The 14,466-nt window shown below is 40.6% G+C and overlaps 1 pseudogene; it reads left to right on the forward strand.

The window, feature by feature from the left end:
• The first annotated feature begins 10,533 nt into the window (after positions 1-10,533).
• LOC149211867 (uncharacterized) lies at positions 10,534-11,905 on the forward strand (annotated as a pseudogene).
• Positions 11,906-14,466: the final 2,561 nt, after the last annotated feature.

Raw genomic sequence — 14,466 nt, forward strand, 5'->3', positions numbered from 1 at the left:
CGCTAGTTTGTTGATCCAATCTCTCCTCTCTTCAATAGCTCCCAGCTCCCTGCTCCCTTACCAGCCCAGCTTCACCGAATTCCTGCAAGATCACAAGAGAGAGAAACTACACGAAGATATAGATATACATTCATAAAAAGCTCAGGATCAAATTAAGCTAAACATGCAAATATAACAAAACATCATTGATACACAGCATGTAGGAGAAACTCAAATAGTTTATTGATATGATAATAAAGTCCAAGAGGAGATACAACCAAGTGAGTCCCGATCCAGCATCTACCTCCCAGCAAAGGAATCCCTTCCTCTCCTCCAACAAAGCATAAATCACCCAATGTACTAATCTCAATCTCAAACCAACAGCAATTCTCTGCAAAGTACAAAATTCCAGCCTGTGGATCTCTGGGATGAGGGATCCATATATAGATGTAAGCAGAGAGGATGAGTCAGCTTATGTTTTGACTTGTGGCTTCTCTCTGTCAGTTCTTGCTTCCACTTGGAGACTGAGAGCCTCTTACTCATCACTTGGTCGAATTCAGTGAGGCAAGTGTCATTGGAGAAGATTCTGGAAGCTTCCATGGTCTTTCCACCTCGTTGCATGACTCTGCCACTTGTCATTTCCTGCTCAACGCACCTGGGTAGTGCATTCAAGTGCATTGCAACGCACCTAGACAGTGTATTGGGGTGCTTTGCAACGCAGGCAGCTAGTGGAGCACTTGAATTGATCCTGAATTGACTGTTTCTGAGTGGTTTTTGGTGGAGAACTTCTGGGAAAAGCTGTCATTGGTTGACCTTGTTCCTTTAGGAGATGTAACAACATCTTTAGGGACTTTGGATCCCTTGGATTATGGACATTTCATGCTTATAGTTGTAAGGCACAAAAATGTCTATAACAGTTGCCCCCTAAAGTATGAGGCCGTTTATCGGGTGAAATGCTTTATTAGGAGGATCCGAAGTTCATTCAATGCTGGGAGGAGACCTGTAATAAGATACAATACAATACATTATTTTTCATATTGTTTTCATGATCTAGCTGAGGCGGGCATTCCCATGCTCAGCTTTATAAATTCATTTTTATGTACATAGGACAGACAATCGTCTGATGGTAGACTGATGATTCTGATGAAATCATCATCCTTTTGGTAGGATGATTATCTGTTCTGCAATGCTGTACATGTCAATGTCTTTATTTTTCCTGAATATATATCGCAGCCCGGATGGATGAAACTAGATCCGGGGTCTTCAATCTCGTCTGATCTTCACTCTAAGTACAAGTCGATCCATGTGAGAAATGTTTTGAAGTCGAACATGGAAAGACATCGCTTGATTACCAGTCAATGATGTAAACTGTTAACAAGCGCGAGAGGAATCACCGATAATGATAATGACCGTCAAGGTACTGCAGTACAATTCACGTGGTGTGAATAAAGGACTTGGCGTCGAACACCACGCAAAATCTTTCGGTCGAAGGTCATTGATGTATACCTGTCGCCGGAAGTGAGAAACTTGCCATTGAGGCATGCAAGCTTCAAAGTACTGAAGGGGGTGTTCCTAGATCAACTTCTTGGATAATGAGCTGATGTTTGACAAGAAGCGATCCGTCAAAGGAGGGCCTTGATGTATCCCACATCAGTGACACAGAACGGAGCAAATGATTTTGATGGAGGTGAAAACGATCTGATGATATATGGTTCAGGGTGGTGGTCATGAAAGAATGAAGTATAATGTATGGTAGTGGATGGGACACGGTTGACTTCTCTGGATGACTTCTCTTGAACATGTCGGCGACACTTGTGTGATGGATTGGTAGCATTTACCCCAAAGGTGGATGGTATGGCGAGACCATGGTGATGTGACTGGTGAATGAAACAACCCAACCCGACTCAGGCACGGAGTGGAAGTGTCATGTTCAAGAGCGACTTGCTACCAATAAAGGTTCTTTGAGTTTCTTCCCAATTTTTCCCCCAGTCATTGCTGACCAGTACCTCTTTATTTTTGTCAAGCTTGAGGAGGATAACATATGCTTGTTCTATAATTTGCCCTTCGGGCAAACCCATCGCCATGTTTTAACGAGCCTAGCGATAGTGAAACTCGTTCTCGTCTAAAGACAAGTTTGTCGCTATTAATGTTTTTAACGAGTCTAACGACAAAGATAACTCGGTCCTTTTCATTTTTAGAGAGTCTGAAAAGGTACGTAAAGTTAACTCCGGAAGTCCTTTTTCGTCATCTAATCCCTTAAGTCTGAAAAAGTATAAAACAATATAGAAGGGATGAATTTTCGATAGTTTTAACGAGTCGAACAAAACAAGCGCTCGATCTTTTTGTGCAATAATCCCTCAGGTCCAAAAAGATTAAAATATAGAGGAGGGATAGCTCTTCCGGTCGCTTTAACGAGCTGGAAGGCCAAAACTCGGCAATCTTTTCATATTTTACGAGTCAGATGAAAAGAGCTTAAAGAAGACTCGTCTTTTGAGGAACGAGTGATAAGATGGGTAGCAGCTGATTCCAGGTAAGGGTTGGAATTTTCCAAGCACGGCAGTGTCACAAGGATGGCTAGTGAAATCACTCTTCATAGTTGTTCCTCAAAATGGGTAAACAATCAAATGGAGGTGAATGATTGGCCAATGGAAAAGTGGAGGTGACGGTGCAAACACGACCGAGGCTTTAATGGCTGATAATGTTACATTCGCGGTGGTTATTTACCGGAGGGTAGTTCATTTTTTAACGAGCTTAAACGCGGGTTGAAACACTTGCTCGGTCTTATGTTTATTTTTTAACGAGCATGAACTATGTGCTAAAACTGCTCGATCTTATGTTTATTTTTTAACGAGCATGAACTATGTGCTAAAACTGCTCGATAAGTTTGCATGCCCCCAGCATAATAACGCAAATCGAGGTGCATGCCCCCTAAGCTTCATTGCATTCAACTCGGTGGTTGGAATGAAGGTTTACCTTTGAGATTTGAAAAGGGGATTTGTTTCATTTTTTAATGAGGTTGACACAGTAAAAGAACTGTCCTCATGATTTCTTGTTTCATTTTTTAACGAGGTTGACACGAGATAAGAACCGTCCTCGGAGTCCAAATCCATTAGATATAGAAGGTTTCATATTCCACTGTGGCCACTTCCGCCAGATTACTCGGAGGCGGTAGGGCAAAAGTACCCATTAAGGCAGGGTCTTTTAGGAGACCTACTCCGATATTTTGGAGCAAATGATTACTTCCATGGATCATTGGAATGCTTCCAGTAACTTGAGAACCATTGGGGAGGAAGTTTTGTTGATCGATGATTGTAATCCCTCCTTGAAAGGGAAATGCAATCTTTCTGAAATAGGTCGACACAACAGCTGCCATGGCATATATCCATGGTCTTCCTAGTAGGATGTTGTAATCAAGATTCCCATCTATGACTTCAACATCTATTTCTACTGTTTTCCCTCCTATTTCAACTTTCAAGTTATTTAGGATACCATATGGGGTATATGTCCTTTCGTCGAATGCTTTTAACGTCGTCGCAGATCGCGACAAGGTTGGAGATCCTAAAGTTTTCCAGCAACTCATCGACATAATACATGTAGATGCCCCCTCATCAATAATTGTTCGATGAACAGTTTTGTTGAGGGCTTTCACTTGAATAAGGAAAGCTAGTTGAGCTGGTAACTGAGGGTCATATCCTTTATGATTAAAGGCCACAAGATTGGAATCCATTGGGTCAATCCCACCTATTGCTGATAATAAAGCTTGCTCTTGGGAGAGGCAATTTTGCGGTACCTCAAGTGTCGACATAGCGGACGACGATTGGGCCAGGTCCTCTATTATATTATAATTCTGTGCTATTTTTGCACGAGGATTAAATGTTGATTTGTGCACTACTCCCTTTGGCGACTTTATCATTTGTTCAGGAATGATGGGTGGCACAACTTTGGTCAAAGTTGTTGTCGAACTACTAGGTTGTTCATTAGCCTTGTTATTCGACACCTGTGGATTCCTGTAATCTTTATTCCTTGCCAAAGCATCATTTTGCTGCTTTGAGATAGACACAATAAGCACTTGGGATCGGGAAGCATTTTGATTAGCAACCAGTTTGGTTCCCGGGCTTGGAAATGGATCAGTCAATATTGCTGAGGTTTTTGAACTCTTAAAGAGTTTCTTAACTTCAGCTTTATGTGGACAATCTCTCGTCCGATGATCCTCGTCGCATATATGACACCCCGTAGGGGGTTTCCTTTGCCCATAAGGGTTTGTAGAAGGCTTTTCAGGAGATGACTCATCCTGCTTCCTTTTTCTCCCTTTCTTTTTCCTCTTGCCCCCTGGTTGCTTTAGTTGTTTGCCCTTGTCAATCGACACGACATTTACTTCCGAGGCAAGAAGTTCCTCATTTGCATTTTGACTAGAAATCTTACAGGCCTTTTTAGATGTAGCCTTTGTCGATTTCGTGTCTGTCATGCCAATCACGCCATCGATGGCATGAGAGTCATTGTTTGATTTAGGAGGAGGAGGAACTGAGAATTCTGGTCTAGGGGCATTAGGTATTTTATCGTAGAGCGTGCCGGACTGAGTGTAAATCAAGTCCAAATATTGCGCACGAGCGATAACTTGCTCTTCTGTGACGACTCCCCCTTTTGCCACATCTTCCGTGATGGAAGGAAGTAATGACTTAATAAACCATTTAGCTAAAAGCTGATCGGGAACATACGTTTTCACCATTCTACGACGACGTCGCCATTCATGTATATGATCAGATATGTGAGTGGCCGTCGTTTATTTGAAGTTGGTAAGAAGTTCGGTTCCCGTTTCGTACCTTATCGGTAACTGAAAATGGGTTAAAAAGGTTGTGGCTAGGGTACTGAAGTTGTCGAATGAAGCTCTAGGCAATTCGATATACCATTTTGCTGCCGGACCAGTTAACGTCCTCTGAAAAAGGCGAAGCCTAATTGAATCATCGTTTAGGGTGTTTGATGAACACCACAGATGAAATGTCATCACATGATTCGACGAATCTTCACCCGGATTTCCATTAAATTTAGGAATATCTGACAAAATTTTATGCGGAATCGCTGGCCACCAAGGGGCATAAGCAATTGGATCATTCGTCAGCTGGTTTAGATCTGGTAATTCTAGAGTTGCTACAAAGGGCAACTGTTGATTCAGGTTAGGCGAAGCATACCCAGGATAAGATGGAATCGCCTGAGCAATGGGTCTTTGCTTACCAGCATAATGTATTTGATGTTGGCAACTTCGACAAGGTTGATGGGCATAACCATTATAATATGGCTATTGATAATCGCTTTGGAAATGCGATTGCCCATTACTTACAAAGACTTGTTGCTCAGGTCCTTGATATGATTGCTGGAATGGGGGTTGTTGAGTTTGAACCAGCTCTGGTTGTTGGACCATTTGTTGTTGACCAATACTGGATGATTGACCAAGATGAGGAGTCACAGTACTTGTTTGAGCCTGAGTCGCTCCAGATAAGGAGGCACTAACCTGAGGTTGTGATTGAGTCGTTGAGACAAGAGGCTGTTGTATTGCAACCTGAGAAACTTGGGGTTGACATACAACAGGTATAGCTTGTACTTGCGACGCAATCACCATAGCAGGTATAGTGGGAATATCCGACACAGGGTGGACTGGTTGCATTGAATATGCAACCCTTGGTTGTTGAGGCAATATTGGTACCCAACCACTGGATGTAATTCCAGTTTGACCTGAACTTTGTTGTAAACTCCCATATGGTTGTTCTCCGGGAGGGAACAATGAAAAGACATACTGCCCTCCATATGGTGGCAATCCAGTACTTAAAGGGTAGATTGGCCTTTGAAGACACGTTGGATCAATTTGTTGAGTTTCAACATAAGAAATACCAGATGATAATCCGGATGAAGAAATAGGAACTAACCATGTCGTCGAAGCAGTCCCTGATTGGACTCCGGCTTGTTGTTGATAACTTGCCGGGACAGATGGTATACCATTGAACATCGTTGGAGTAGCAGTAGGAAGTTCTGCTGTCGCTGTGTCAGTCAACACAGTCCTAGATGTTGATGGTTGTTAAGACATTTTGAGTCTATCCAGAAGATTACCTAGCGATTCTACAGGAACTTCCACTGGTGGTAGACTAACTTCTGATGTCGAAGGAAATAGAGTGACCCCGACTCCAAAATGTGTTGGAGTACTTGCTTGCGGATCTTCTACAATTTCCTCTATCGCAATCAAACCAGGTGGAAGGGGAAGACCGTCAGGTTCGTAAAATATTTCTGGTGCCGAAGAAGGGGTTGAATCGACAGCGACAAATGTTTGAGGAGCAAGACTTTCCGAACCGGTTGCAGATGGAACTGGTTCAGTAACACAAGTGTTTACTCTCAGACTAGGATCAGTATCACTGTCCCTCTGTGGCCGTTGAACTTCTTCTGTAGAGGCAGGGTTTCCAGAAATGTTTGGAGTAACCGGAACCTCGGATGTTTTTGGAACACTTGTTCTAACTTTAATAGGAGATTTCGAACCGGTTAAACAAGTTCGCTTTGTCCGTACTGTTTTCGATTCCGGAGACAAAGACGGTTGACTCGTAAGCCTCCGCGAACGACGGGGTTTCAATTGACTTTCTTCCACGATTGCGGATTACTCGATCAATTAAAATACAAAAAGGGAAATGTGTTTCCGAATTAAATGAATTTTAGACGCTTTAGACACAACTTGCTTTTTCAATTTTAAAGAGTCGAGAAAAAGCAAAAGATGACTCTAGTCCCCTTCGATTTTTAATGAGCTTGAAGTGACAAGTGCTCAGATGGACCTTTTCCGTTAAGGAGTCTGAAAAGGAATGAAAGGGACTGCTCTAGAGTTCTAGGTATAGGGTGTGCCAAACCTTTCGCAAAACCGCAAAATACTTTTTAAGGTACGGGCGGTCAATCTTCCCGAATGCTGTGTTCAGTGCATTGCGATCAGTAGGGCGGCCGACATGGCTTCCTATGGATAAAGGTTTTATGCCTATAGGGGTCTCCCAATATATACTCGACGGTACATGGGAGCACAATCCGTACTGGTGCTTATCGTCTCTCAGGAGGAATCACCCAACCATCAGTGAGATTGACAGTCACCAGGTTTTACGACGCCAGAACACGTCTCTAGCCTAGACCTCTATGTTGTGCATTAAGTTCCAATGCATTGTTAAGTTCATTCAATTTATTTTAAGTTGATCTTTTTAGAAGTTTGCCTTTTTGGATCACCACGAGATGTATATACAATTCCTAAATGCAGTCTAAAGATGATAAGCAAGCTTTTATCTCTTTTCAACAATGAAAATCCTAGCTACAAGGGGAAAAGAAAGACACAAACTTTTCTCAAAGAGCATAGAGCACACTATAAGTGCACTTTTCCTAAATCAAACCATACAAACTATCAATATGCAAATGCACAAATGCATGTATTTGTTTTCACTTTCTTAATATTGATGCCTAAAAGGAAAGCTGTTGTACAAATTTGAATTCGATTTCAAGTGAAAACACAAACAAGTTTCTTTTTGAAATCAAAAAGACGATTACGACACTTTATGATTTTGAAATAAACACTTGTTTCGACACTAGAAATTCACAAATCCAAACCAAAAGACAAAAGTAAAAGCGCAATCAACTGTCAACAGCAAACAAATTTACTCCTAAGATCAAAAAGACACTTATGACAGGTCTAGATCTAAGGGCGACAGTATGACTAGTTTACTTTTGTAATGGGAAACTGCAAATGATGTAACAAATACACAAAAGCAAATACAGTTCCTTTTATACAACTGAGGTGGAATTAAGGCAGAGAAAAGGGGTTTTCAGATAGGTACACACACTGATAACAAGCTGCAAAAAACAGAGATAAAACTGAACACAAGGATGCAAAGAACCACAGCTGCACAGGGCAAAGGCTGATCAACGCACCTACAGCACAGAGAAACTGAATTGCAGCGCAGGTAGCCCTCTCGGGACCTGCGTTGAAATGCAGAGTCTCTTCACAGAGCCTGCGCTAAAGCAGAAACGAGAATTGTATCTAGGTTCTGGGTCACGGTTTACAGTTTGATCTGAGGTTTTTGGCCGGATAAAAGCTATCAATAAGGTACAATTAGAAGGATGATCTAAAGGAGGACTAAGAGCTATCACAAATGGCAGTTAGAGCATTTGTGGATCAGCTTGTTCAGATCATAAACAAGCCCGGTGAGTGGACTAGAGTGGCAAATCTCTACTTTGCATTTGTAAATGGCAAATGCAGTTCGATTCTCCACTCCTAAGTTTATGAGAAGAACAACAATAGAAACACAAATAAACTAACTAGATACAATCCCCAGCGGAGTCGCCAATTTGTTGTTGGGAAAAGTATCTATTCAGAACGCCCCTATCTCACTCTAAGGTGTGATAGTGCCTTAGCAACAAACAAGGAAAACTACTTGAGTATTCTTCTTTATGAAATGTAAATGAGGAGGAAGGATGTAACTAACCTGTGTCTTTCGCTAGTTTGTTGATCCAATCGCTCCTCTCTTCAATAGCTCCCAGCTCCCTGCTCCCTTACCGGCCCAACTTCACCGAATTCCTGCAAGATCACAAGAGAGAGAAACTACACGAAGATATAGATATACATTCATAAAAAGCTCAGGATCAGATTAAGCTAAACATGCAAATATAACAAAACATCATTGATACACAACATGTAGGAGAAACTCAAATAGTTTATTGATATGATAATAAAGTCCAAGAGGAGATACAACCAAGTGAGTCCCGATCCAGCATCTACCTCCCAGCAAAGGAATCCCTTCCTCTCCTCCAACAAAGCATAAATCACCCAATGTACTAATCTCAATCTCAAACCAACAACAATTCTCTGCAAAGTACAAAATTCCAGCCTGTGGATCTCTGGGATGAGGGATCCATATATAGATGTAAGCAGAGAGGATGAGTCAGCTTATGTTTTGACTTGTGGCTTCTCTCTGTCAGTTCTTGCTCCACTTGGAGACTGAGAGCCTCTTACTCATCACTTGGTCGAATTCAGTGAGGCAAGTGTCATTGGAGAAGATTCTGGAAGCTTCCATGGTCTTTCCACCTCGTTGCATGACTCTGCCATTTGTCATTTCCTGCTCAACGCACCTGGGTAGTGCATTCAAGTGCATTGCAACGCACCTAGACAGTGTACTGGGGTGCTTTGCAACGCAGGCAGCTAGTGGAGCACTTGAATTGATCCTGAATTGACTGTTTTTGAGTGGTTTTTGGTGGAGAACTTCTGGGAGAAGCTGTCATTGGTTGACCTTGTTCCTTTAGGAGCTGTAAGAACATCTTTAGGGACTTTGGATCCCTTGGATTATGGACATTTCATGCTTATAGCTGTAAGGCACAAAAATTTCTATAACAATAGAGTCTCAAAATCTCTCCTCAGCAACTGTATTTTTGCTGTCTTCACTTTCTCCATGCCTTGATAGGCTATCTTGAGAGTTTCCCATGCTTCTTTGGATCTCTTAGGTTCCGCTATCCTTGGAAACACACTCTCATGCACTTCTTGATACAAAAAGTAGAGGGCCTTAGAATCCTCCTTCTTATTGCTCTTCAACAGATCTTTCTCTACCTGAGTTCAATTATTAAACTCATTTTCATCTGCTGGTTCTTCAAAACCATTCTCAACTAATTCCCATAAGTATTGGGAAGCAAGCAAAGCTCTCATAGTTATTGCCCAATAGTCATAGTTTTTCCCATTAAATTGTGGGAGCTGAGTATTACAGATACCCATGCTAGTGATGGCTCCAACCATTCTTGCACTCTTAACTATGCTTCAAAATACTTGATTGTGTATTTAAAAATAACTGACTGTCCTCAGTAGTAACACAAACAACTAACTTGAGAAATAACTTGGATTCTTTCTTGACTAAGTCTTCACTCTGCTGGAGAAGCTGCTGCAGCAAGAAATCCTTCCTTCAGCTTCTTTGACACCTTCAAAGAGCCTGGACAAGCTCCGATACCATGTTGGGAATTTATGATAATTCCAAACAAAATAACTAAACAGAGAATAATTCTCTGTTTTTAACGCAGAGGAACAAAAAAAATTGTTTTTCCTGAAGACAGAGTTTCAGCACACACATAAAAGGAAACTTGTATTCACTAATAATATTGCTGTTACAAAAAAAATTCTTCCTCTAACAGAGGGATTACACCAAGACTGCTTCAGATGCAGTTCCAAAAAAAATTTACTCTGTCTCTGCACTGTTGTGCATTACCAAACAATACTCTATCTCCTCTGAAAAATAAAAACACTGTTGTGTATAGAAAACCCCTTTTTGTTACTTCTTACATACGCGCTATTGCGTATTGAGTTTCATCCTCAAAAAAAAATTCCATTCGCACTGCTGCTTTTTTTTCCATTTCATATATTCTTCAAAACAGGGCATAACCTATTGTTTTACTTGTGTTGTAAAAAACAAAAAAACTACTCCCATGAGTTTAGAAAAAGCAATAAAATTAAAAACTTTACCTACATTCTACGACCACTGTAAATTTCATTTATTGTTTCACTGATAAACGATGGCTGTCAATGAAACTTTCACTTCACGTCAACTAATAAATGCTCCATGGTGCAGGTCTATACATCAAACCTTGATGTCAATCGGACGGCTGTCAGTTAATATCGCACGGCCCTTCTTGACTGAATTTTACCCGCCGGGGAAAGTTGTTTTGACAAAAGCTGCTCAGACACGTGTCCGCTGATGGATCTGCTCGTTGCCCCCTCGAGAAATACTACTATTCCGTGAATGGCGGTGTGGGGAACTTTGGTGGTTTTGACCTGCAGTTGAAATTGGTATTTCAATAGTCTCATATGGCTATAGTGGAAGAAGTGTCACAACTCCTCCTTGCCTTCGTGGATAGCAATGGAAAGTTTAAGAGTTCTACAAGTGTATGGGAGCGAATTAAAAACATTGTGGGAAGACGATTCACAGGTGAACATAAATTTATTTTTGTTAACATTTTTGTTTTATGATGATTAATTTAATGTGGCACCAGACAGTGATAAAAGAATACGAAAGGGTTTTATACAGAGGACCTATAATTTTGCAGGCACCTCTACATTTGCAGGAGTTAGAGATTAATGCTTCGCTCTCTAACATTCCAGAGTCCATAGGGCAACGGGAGGACCTCGAACCCCTGGTCATTGGCAAGTTTTCATCTGGAAGACAGGTTAATCTGACAAAATTGCCATATTGTCATTTGCAATCGTTAAAAGACTTGGTGTTAACAGAGTGTTCAAAACTGAAGTAACTGCCATATGTCTTTAACAGTTTATGGAACTTCCAACTCATCAATCTCTCATTCTGCCGCAATATGGATAGACTTCCAGATTCTTTAGGAGACTTACAGCGTCTTTGACACATCAATCTCCTTGATTGCCATGATTTGCTGACGTTGCCAGATTCCATCGATCGTTTATCACGCCTCCAACACATCGATCTGCAGGGCTGTCATAATTTGGAGAGGCTACCAGATTCCTTTGGTTGTTTGATGCACCTCCTACATATCAATATCTTAGGTTGCCAGAATCTGCGGAGTCTGCCCAATTTGTTTTGTGAATGGGGAGATCTCCAACACATTGATCTGCAGGGTTGCCACAATTTGGAGGAACTGCCGACTACTTTTGGTGATTTGAGGAACCTGCTATGTATCAATCTCTCAAATTGGCACAATTTGGAAAGGTTGCCAGAGTCCTTTGCTAATTTAAGTAACCTCCAACACATCGATCTCTCAGGGTGCCATAATTTGGAGAGGCTTCCCAAAACTTTAGGAATTTGGAGAGGCTCGAGTATCTTGATGTGGAGGGTTTCTCTAATTTAACATTGACAGATTTCAAATAATTCAAATATCTGATAACTTATCGGTGGCACATCAAAGTCAATCAGAATAGTTATATGAGTGATGCAAAGCCATAAAAAATGAAGACCAAGTCAGATATGTTAGACAAGTATGAAAATGTTAATGGGCAATCACCAGGTGCTAGGTTGTTCTTGATGTAGTCAATGTTGATGATTATAAATGTAGGTCTTCAGGGTCTTCTTGTCGTTGCCATGGTCTCCAATGAGGCAGAGAGAGAATTGTGCTTGAGCCAGGGAGCGAAGTGTTTTTAAGTGCCATGTATTATGTTTGATAAATGAAAATGATGCAGGAGCATGAGGCTTGAAGACAAAAGGCTTTGAATTTATTCCAAAAATACAAAAAAAAGTTTACAAGCAAAGGAGTGGGATCCTTTAGCTATCAAATTAAAAAGTTCTCTAGATAGGATTTGAGCTAGGATTTAGGGATTGAATGATTTTATAATTAATTCAAGTTGTTTAGATTCAGTTGAGATTCTCGAGGAGAATATCAACCAGATTAGATATTGTCTAAGACTAGGCAGATTCGATCCATTGATTAAGGATCTAATTGTTAGAATGAAATGGTATTTATGTAAGTTCTGAATGATTGTAAAGGGATTTTGATTGAATTAGCTTGATTGGGCCGTATAAGATTAAGTTACAGAAACTGTTTCTCTGTGTATTTGTGTATAATTGGTCAATCCCAGAGGCGTTTTATTCCTTTTAAATATCTTTGAGTTCTGTTTATTTCCAGGTTGGCTTTTGAATTAGAGTATGTAAAATCTGTATTATATCACCAATCTTACGTTTTTTTCGTGTTTTGAAATAATTTGGTTATGTTCTAAAAACATCGGAGAATATGGTTTGAGACAAGTTAAATGTAGCAGAGGTGTTAAGTTTGGTAGGACAAAGAAATGAAAACCTGGCAAAATCGTGTTAACTCAAAGGAGTCTAGAACCGTCTGATCTATAGATCCAATAGATCTAATGGTCATTGCACACCAATAAGCTCGTGCATTAGTCAAGGAAGAAAAGTGGTTTTATCAATGTAGCTGTTTATCGGGTGAAGAAAAAGTGGTAAGTTGTCTTTTGAAATTCTAAGCGATTCTATTAATCGATCGACACGTAGCACTCGGGTGGAGAGAGAAAACCACTTTATCGAGTGGAAAAACATTACGAAAGATCTTTGCTTGATATTTCCATTAACCGTTGGATCAGTGTGTTTTTGATTAACGGTGGAGGATCGCCAATTAGTTTTGTTGATTGGGTGAACGAACAACCGATGGATTGAAAGGTAAGATCAACGACAGAGAGTTAGCGTGATCATGTTTGTGTAAAAAGCAGACGCGATAAGGAATTAACCAAAAGTTTGAATTCTTTTTTATTCCGTAGCAATTGAAAGGTTATCATATTGCGGGTAAAACTAAGCAGTTCTACTAATTTTAGTAGAATAGACAACTTTGGAGGTAGATGGCTGATACTCTAAAGGAAATCCAAGAAGAAGTTCCACTTGAACTTGCAGAAATCATTTCTGGATTTGAACGATTATCCATTACACCTGCACCCAGGCCACCATTTGTGGTATCAGAGTAGCCTACTGACACTGAACAAGATCTCAAGGATAAGAAAAATAAATCCAACATGGCTTTGAGAGTTGGAGGAAGAGGTGGTGGTCGAAGAAGAGGAAGACCAGTTGCAAATGATGAAGTGTTGGAAGCTATGCAATAGATGCAAGCTAGATTGGAAGCAATGGAAATGGCAAGAGATGTAGATGCTGGAGATGTCAGTGAACCTGAAGTTGGAGCTGCAGTAGATGAGGAACTTGCAGATGTAACTCCTGAAATGAGATTCTTTAAGTTAGTATTGAGATCCACATCCAAGCCTAGAATTGAAGTTTCAATCTACATAGGAAGATTAAGCCCTGAGGAATTAATAGACTGGATAAATGACATGAAGAAATTCATCAATTATGAAGAAACAGAAGAGGGAAAGAAAGTGAAGTTTTCTGTCACAAAACTGAAAGGACATGCAGCACTTTGGTGGGATGGAGTGCAGGCAGAAAAAAGAAGACTTGGCAAACAACCAATTAAGAATTGGAACATGATGGTGGCAAAATAAAAAGTAAGTTTTTGCCAAGTGATTATCAGCAAACATTATTTAGATAGATGCATAATCTTAGACAGAGGTCTATGATAATAAAGGAATACGAAGAGGAATTTTACAAAGTGAGTATAAGAGTAGGAGAAATCCAAGATACAGATGAGAAGGTTGCAAGATATGTGAATGGTCTCAGAATGGAGATCCAAGATGAGATAAGTGCACTTTCTCCTAAAATAGTAGAAGAGGCTTATCAGATGGTATTGAAGGTTGAAGAAAAACTCATGAGGAAGTAGTCTACCAGAAATAGAGGTACTTTCTGAGGAATGGGAAGTCAAGGTGGTAGAGGAAGGTCTACAACACCTAGAGATGGAGCTAGCAGCAACTCAAGTTAGCATGCACTCATAGGAGGTGATGCAAGTGGCAGAGGGAGTTTTTCTAGAGGAAGAGGAGGTAGAGGTAGAGGAAGAGAAATTAGATGTTACAAATATAGAAAGCTGGGACACAGAGCTTATGAG

This window comes from Pinus tabuliformis, chromosome 1_1, assembly GCF_031772625.1.
Source record: "Pinus tabuliformis cultivar Carrire ecotype Pingquan chromosome 1_1, CPIR1, whole genome shotgun sequence".
Taxonomy (NCBI): domain Eukaryota; kingdom Viridiplantae; phylum Streptophyta; class Pinopsida; order Pinales; family Pinaceae; genus Pinus; species Pinus tabuliformis.